The sequence below is a fragment of the Protopterus annectens genome, chromosome 2.part1 (assembly GCF_019279795.1).
Source record: "Protopterus annectens isolate FY-2018-M chromosome 2.part1, PAN1.0, whole genome shotgun sequence".
In the NCBI taxonomy this organism is placed as follows: domain Eukaryota; kingdom Metazoa; phylum Chordata; order Ceratodontiformes; family Protopteridae; genus Protopterus; species Protopterus annectens.
In genome coordinates this window covers 860,682,584-860,688,583 of record NC_056729.1, presented here as the reverse complement: position 1 = coordinate 860,688,583, position 6,000 = coordinate 860,682,584, and positions in this window count along the sequence as shown.

The window sequence follows — 6,000 nt, the reverse complement described above, 5'->3', positions numbered from 1 at the left end:
CAGCAGACCTGCAGTATCAGGCTATGCCACATTCCACAGCTGTCAGCCCACAAACATGGACCACACCACACCTCCACAGGTGGTGTTGTCTCCATATTGATTATGGATAGGAACACCTCCAGACTAGTATACCATCATAATGCACTGGGGATACATATGGTACAACTGCCTTGGGGTAATAGTGCAATCCAGACCATAGCCTGCTATAGGTCCACATCTATGTCCCTAGACTGATGCACATTCCTCAACACCCTGCCATCTCTGATGGTCCAACGCAACACTGATATAGTATTAGTCTTCAACTAATGCTCCATCACCTGGGGAATGTAGCCAATTGCCAGTACAGTGGCCTAACACTTCTGGGATTCATCATTTCCATTTCCCTAGACCAGATCATGCTGACACCTGGTAGGGAATACAACAACCTTGACCTGTGTTGACCACTTAAATATGGGACCATTGCTCATCTCAGATGTCAATCCCTGCATGGTGAGATTCACACAGGCTGTAATCAACATGGAACCCAACATGTCAGCCACACCCCCTCCACAAAGATAACCACCTGGCAAAAGCTCTCCAAAGCTGACTGCAGCACGAAAACAGAGGTAGATGTCTTCACTGCACCCATGGCAATGGAATTTAGCTGCATGACTGTGGAATCATACACATAGGTAGTGTCCAAACAGGTGCATGAATGCATGGTACAAGCCAGAAACAACAGAACCCATACACTGTCCTCCAAACACTGGGAGAAAATGTGATGGTCCCCTGCCATTACTAAAGTGTACATCAGATGTAGGATACTGTTGCAGGGAAAGGTGGTGTCCCATGACTGTTGAACTCCCGTATTAGCCTGAAACACAACTTTGGATCCCTCATGGAATCCCCAACAGGCATCTATGGCAGCAGAGATGCAACAGACACTGATGACAGCCACAACAGACTTGATAGTTACATCAACAACCTCCACAGCATTAAGCACAAGTGCTGCGAGTTACTGTACAAAGCTAATAACTATCATGAGACAACAGATATTCACCACAGTCTTGGCAACACATTCAGTGCCAGCTTTACCCCTCTTTCCCCCCACAAGTGAAGTGCTGAGGAACGTGTTCTCACATGCTGTATCCCATTTTGGTTTTATGCATCTGTGTGTCACCAGGATGTGGCCCTGCAGCAAGGTCACAGGGTATGGCAGTGTGGTGACACATCCACCATGTCATAGGCAGGGTACAGTATGTGCATGGTAATTCCTGGTCTGTAACACAGTGATTGCATATGCCACACAGATTATAGGGCTGAGGGGTGTACATGGGTACATGTTGATGTACAACATCTGTTGTAGAATGGAGAATGGTACATGTTCTGGTTTGGACACACCTCTGATTGCTAACAACCACAGCCACAGGGGATATTCATCAACCAAACACACTGGGATTACTATTCACACACAGACACACACACACACACACACACACACACACACACACACACACACACACACACATACACACGCACACACACACACACGCACTTGCCAGTACTGAGATCCATAGGTTCATTGCTTCATAGTTGTGTAGTAGGTGAATGGGCCTGAAGGCTCTACAAGGCTAGCCCAAGGGAATACCTTGGCATCAGGCCACATGTCAATAGCCCCCAGTGTGGCTCAGGAGTATAGTCACTGGAGTGGTCCCCAGGGGTGGGTATTGTATTCCACATCCACTCATCCAGGTTTCTATTGTGGGTGGCCAATGATGTGCACTGCTTCCCATGTATGTGATCTATATTCCATAACATGAACAGTGTCTGGGTTGTGCATATGTCCCACATGCATGTTCTTTGATGTGTGAAAAGGTGCTTGAGGTCCCTGGGGCATGTTGTGTGGACAGATTGGTATCATCTGATGTAGCATTCCTGACCTCATTTGGTGAGACCTGGCTATGTAACTGAGGTAGTGATTGCACCTACTTTGACAGTATGATATGGGTATTCAGTGGTAGTGGCATCTGTCCATACAGGGCATGTGTATAAGGCATTGTATTCCCTTTGTTGGGTATGTTTGCAGCCTCTACAGTTGTTGCAGGCATCCAGTGGGGAACATGGCAAAAGGGCCACTGTACACATTGATTGGGCTACTGAGGGGATGGAACAGGGTGCCATGTCCTCTTACTTGGTGGATAACACACACTCAGTCAAGAGATGTAACACATCAAAGTACTTTCTGATGTCAGTTGCACTGTTGTGGTCAACAGGCATGTAGTCCACTGCATTCACACCGTGGGTACTATCTGTGAGGCAATATGCAGGGGAACTACCAATATAGTGGTTGCTGCCTAGCCAAGTGTGTTTGTGTATGATGTGTGGGTGGAGAGTGGTCTCTGAGTAATAGAAAGGTTGCCTATATTGTTCACTAATCCATACTGTCACATATAGGGCTGTGGATTTGTCTACATGAACCTCTGTGGTGTTTGACAACTGTTGGCCTTGTAAAGTGGACATTGTGACATATACTAAGTCCTCCACATAATAATTTAGCAAAACCTGCCCCCAATGGATCCTGTTATTGCACAATCACACTGACCCCCAAACAGGATACTGATGACAGATGCGCGCGCGAACACACGCACACACACACACACACACACACACACACACACACACACACACACACACACACACACACACACACACACACACACTTGCCAGTACTGAGTTTCAAACCCCTACCTAACTATGTATTGCTACAACAGTGTACCACATTTATCGCATGCATCACAGTGCTTATAGAATGGATGTTGTCCCAAGGTACTTCTAAGGTGAGGAACATCACCAGCCCTTGTAAATACTGGCATTGGGTGATGTAGTGGGTGATAGATTCCAAAAAATATCTTACCCTACACACACATTTCCATTTGCCATTATGTTCCGCAATTACTACATGCACCGCTGACCTTACATGGCTTAGGGTTGCCAACAGGTACTTCTAAGGGGGGTGATATCTGCAGGACTGCTAAAGTCAGGCACTGAGATGTGTACTGGGTGTAAATGGGGCCAAAATATTTGAGGTATGGACATACATATGTAGACGTATGTACACACACAAACACTTGCCAAGGATTAGATTCACACCCATACCTATGTAGTTATTGCTACTACATTGTTCTGCATTTATCACATGCACCATGGAGCTTATATGTTGGAGTGCTCTGCAAAGGTATATTTTAAGGTGAGTGACATCAGCAGCAGTACTAAAGGAGGAGTAAGGGAAGTGTTGTAAGTGTGAATGACCACAAAATCAGGTCTCTACAAGGATGCACATACTCTTTCACGCAAACACTCACATTTACACAGTTGCCAGGATCAGGATTAGAGCTACTACCTAACAAGTTTGCTACACTGTGGCATTACATAGTTATCAGAAGCACCACAGAGCTTATAGGTTGGAGAGCTGTCCAAAGGTATGTTTGAAGTTGAGTGACATCAGCAGCAGTGCTGCAGAAGTGGTATGGGAGATTTAGTGAGTGTGAATGGCCTCAACCACATTCATCTAGAAACACACACACACACACACACACACACACACACACACACACACACACACACACACACACACACACACACACACACACATACACACACACACACACACACACACACACACTCACACACAACTTTACATTTGACAGGACTGAGAGTACAACTGCTACATGGACACCTATTTGTACTGTAGTGTTACACAGTTATCACAAGCACCAGTAACACTATAGGGCTGAGGGTTAACCAAAGATATTTCTACAGTGAATGATATCAGCACATCATGTGATATAAGCCAATGGGATGTGTAGTGGGTGGAACAGGCCTCATAATGGGAGTCTCTTGGTCGCTGTCTGTCTTTCCCTTCCCCACGTCTGTGTGTGTGTATGTTTGACATATTATATTATGTTGGCCTTAGATGTTTGTGTGTATTCCTATCCAATGTGTGTGTGTGAAGTGTCAATGGTGCACAATTTGGTGTGTGTGCACAGACAGCTGCGAATAACTGATATATGTATTCCACTGTGTTGTGAGACATGGGCTTCATTTCTCTAAGTGTAGGAGCATGCCCAGTATGACCTTCTATATTGAGTGTGTGCATCCATTCCAGGGAGGGTTGAACTCCAGTTCAGAGTTTTGTGTGCTATAGCTACATCTAGCAAACTGTTTCTGCAGGATATCTGTAGATAGGTTGCCAATATGGAGACACAATGGGCTTAACATACGGGGATACCGTAACTATTGCTGCCTATGCTGCTTGTGTGACATGTTTGGTTGTAGCATAGGTATTCTGACATATGTACTGTTTTTCACTGTGATGTGTCATGTAATCAACTACTGACAGTTGTTCACAGTTATTTACTGGGAAATACAAGATGAATGAAGCTGAGACCAATATTCTGAGGCATATAGACTACACATTCTGGCACACACCTGCCATTGTTGAGGGGTAGCTACAGACAATAGACTGCTGGTTTTGTGTAAATGGTGCAGCACCTTGTTAGTATGCTGGCTGGGGTTCCCCTCCTTGTGCTTTTCTCAACATCATGGAATGGCCATATCCTGCTGGGGCCATACCTCTCAGCTGTACAGATATACCTTGGTTATCCAGAGGCAGTACTTGTATATCCGGTCAGTTTACCTTCACATTATGGTTTACCAGTGATTTTATGGCTATTCATTCATGGGTTTGCAGTCGGGAGTAGTATGGGTAGACAGAGTTTCAAACTTCACACACTCCATGACATTCATGCTTGTACACCCCCACCCCCCACCCCCGTTATTCTCCCCTCCACCTAACATTATGTAAGCAATATCACAGAGGTATCCTATAGTTGGGCCTTTATCCCAGTAGTATTTATGGCCTGATCCACAGGGGGAGGCATGCTACTGGCATTTGTCAACATGGCCTTGCATTTGTTTTCTGTTTACTGTTAAGTTGTTAGTTAGGACCCCCTGACATTCCATACACTGGCACTATGGATTAGGCATGGGCCTTTGCCAGAGGACTGTAGGCCATTTGAGAGTACTGCAGGCCATCTGTTACTAAATTTCTACATGGGATTGTGGGGGGCGGGGTGCCCACCTGCAGACGTTAACATTTGAAATAACTGTACTGGTATTTCAGTTACTCTGTTAGCTTCCATTTCATATTGTATTGTGACCTATCATGCAGACAGGAGATATATCAGTAGAGTACACAAGTTAGATCTTAATAGCATATATTTTAGTTTTAGACTTCTTACCCTTCAGAACTAGAATGCAGCTGCCAGACCTGTTGTAGTATGTCTGTGTAGGTCTTGTGGTGGGCTATTCACCATTGCCATCATTTGGGGGCCTTAGCCCAGCCTTTCTTCATGGTCATCTACACCTCTCCTGCTGGGTGAGGCTGGTGGTGGATATGTGACCCTCACTGACATCCATATGTGTGACCTATTAACACCCACAGTTCTTTGGGGCATCACATGTACTGCAGTGGGGGTTGTCACCTTGTGTAGTGCTGCCTAGTATGTCCACACCAGTATTTGTTATGAATTTCCTGCTGTTCCATATAGCTGTCTGCTGCTATCCCATTCAGCCACCCAATTCCTTTGCATGCTTGCATCCATATCATACATACAAGTATGAGAACATACTGCTCCATTCAGTAATTGATAGGAAGAGTGACTTACCTTGTTGCTGGGCCAGTATTGAGGACAGTGCTGAGGGGCTAACTATGTTGGATGCACATAGTACACTCCCTGTACATGGTAAAGATCAGGTAGTGTCATGTTTGGCATCCCTTTTACTGTATGTGCGAGTTGGAGAGAGGTATCAGTCCCTGGGTCCCTACAATGTCAGTGTGTGTGCTATGCATTGCCTCTTTGCCAAGGCCTGGGCATACTGTGCAAGCCTTCTTCTGCCTACAGGGGCAGGCTCAGGATGTTCCTCCTCCGAGTCCCTCTGTGCTTGTGCTGGCCTTGGCAA